This window comes from Petromyzon marinus, chromosome 47 (assembly GCF_048934315.1).
Source record: "Petromyzon marinus isolate PM22_M1 ecotype Great Lakes invasive population chromosome 47, UKy_Petmar_22M1.pri1.0, whole genome shotgun sequence".
Lineage (NCBI taxonomy): Eukaryota > Metazoa > Chordata > Hyperoartia > Petromyzontiformes > Petromyzontidae > Petromyzon > Petromyzon marinus.
This window is the reverse complement of record NC_133713.1, coordinates 3,696,151-3,698,429: the sequence shown is the minus strand read 5'-3', so window position 1 is coordinate 3,698,429 and position 2,279 is coordinate 3,696,151. Positions and strand designations below refer to the sequence as shown.

General features: G+C 57.9%; 1 pseudogene; it reads left to right on the top strand.

Annotated features, from left to right (window-relative positions):
* Positions 1–486: 486 nt before the first annotated feature.
* LOC116952538 (nascent polypeptide-associated complex subunit alpha pseudogene) lies at positions 487–1,403 on the top strand (annotated as a pseudogene).
* Positions 1,404–2,279: the final 876 nt, after the last annotated feature.

Sequence of the window (2,279 nt, the reverse complement as noted above, 5' to 3'; positions counted from 1 at the left end):
TACCACGGTGCGCAGTTTTGTGTTTACCAATCAGCAGGTGCGCGCAGCGTGTGATGGCCGAACGTACGTATGTTACACCCACAGGCATGCCTTTGCAGTTAACAGCAGTGACAGCGGTGCTGGTAGGTCAAAGAATATCCCCCTCCGGTACCCGATTAGTGCGGCGATGGATGAATGCCACGTGCCGGCCGTTCCAAAAGTGCGGGGGCCTCGTGCGGCGGGGGGCTGGGTACATCCGCGTGGGCCCGGGTTTCCCCACCCCCTGACTGATTGCCAAATCGTAGCCATGTGTTACGACGACGACTGCTCGGGCATTGGGAATGGAGAGCCGCTTAGTGACCGATGCTTCACGGGCAGCCGCGTCCACACCGCCACCGAGCGAGGGCTATCGAGCGAGCAAAGCGAGAGGGAGGGAAGGAGAGGGAGGGGTCCGCTCATCGCGGTGAGTTGGCGCGATCCTCCCGGCTCGAGACTCAATCCGGCGCCATCCGCTCCCATCGCCGCCCGTCACGGTCTCGCCGGTGGTTGTGACTCGGCGCGGTCCACCGAAGCGCCCCGCAGGGCCGGCACGTTCGGTCATGGCGGATTCCGCGGCGGTGCTGGGGACGGTTGTGCAGGAAATGCCTGGCGAAACGACAGACTCTTCACTTGCTGCAGAGCAGCAGCAGCAACCGCAGCAAACTAAGCAAACGCAAGAAGTTCAGGTTGAATCGGGCTCTGGGACAGACTCGGACATGCGATGACTCCATTCCTGAACTGGAAGGAATAACAGACAACACCCTGCAGTCAGAGTGGCAGCAGGCTCAGCTTGCAGCTGCTGGACAGCTCAATGAAGAGATGGTCAGCAAGGCCAAGCAGAGCCGCAGCGAGAAGAGAGATCGCAAGGCCATTGTCCAAGCTGGGACTGGGGCAGGTTGCGGGAGTGACCCGCGCCACCATCCGCAAGTCCAAGAACATCCTTTTTGTCATCACCAAGCCCGATGTCTACAAGAGCCCGGCTTCGGACCCGTACATTGTCTTCGGAGAGGCCAAGATTGAAGACGTGTCACAGCAGGCGCAGATGGCAGCTGCTGAGAAGTTCAAGGTGCCAGGAGAGGCAGCAATAGGTGTGCAGAAGATGGTGCAGCCAGCACCAGTGCAGGAAGAGAGTGAAGAGGAAGATGAGGTTGACGAGGGAGGGGTGGAGGCCAAGGACATCGAGCTTGTGATGTCCCAGGCCAATGTGTCTCGTTCCAAGGCTGTGCGCGCGCTCAAAAACAACAGCAACGACATAGTCAGTGCCATCATGGAGCTGACAATGTAGCTGCTGCCAAGAAGACAACAGTAGGGCAATGCCAGGAAAGGTTTGGCGCCGTTTGCATTGAGCTGTATCTAAATAAAATTATCACATTTAAAATAAAAAAGAGGGAGGGAGGGAAGGGGTGGGAGGGGAGGGAGGGAGGGAGGGAGAGAAGAAGACGGAGGGAGGGGGGGGGAGGGAGTTATGCCGCAGTGACTGGGGGTGACCGTGGCAGGCCCAGCCGGTGAGACGCATGCTAACACGACAGCCTCGGCACCGCCTCGCTTATAAAGTTTAAACAACGCCGCGGACAGGAAGGGAGATTACTCGTGGAGGTCGGCCTGGCCTCCAGCTAGTCGTGTAGCTCAGCCTGGCCTCCAGCTCGCTAATTCATCTCCCCACGACGCGGCCGGACGCCTGCAACGGAGACGGCGCGAGCGAAGCAGCCGCTTCCCGCACAGCGACGCAGCTGTGTCACTTGTGCACGTGCACTGCGTGAATGTTGTTGATATTGCTCATTGCTGTTGGCATTATTGTTCCCATGCCGTTTAGGCGCTTGTTCGTCCATGGAAGTCTCACCGAGTCTCAAGGCTCTATTTTTTGGAGGGTCCTGCCAACGTTGCTCACGCGCATATCTCAATCGAGCGATTTGCGGTGTCATTTTTGGAATTTGGGAAAATTTGGACCGTGACGTCGTCACGCAATGGCAGACTCTTTTGTTTTTTTTCAAAAGAAGCAGACAGTGAACCCGAACGTCACGGTTATAATCCACCCGCGGCATTCACCCTGGATGACCGGCCGCCTTCGAATCTCGAGCCTGTGCCACACGCGTTAAACGCGGGTGGATTATAACCGTGACATTCGATGGTGCCGGTGATGTAGTCAGCGGCGCAAGCACGGACACGCTGGGATTCCCCGTTGCGTTCCGCTGTTGGGGTAGAGGCCGTTGCACACGCGTGCAGATTTATCCTGCGATTCCTTGCTCCGTGCTTTTGCTCCT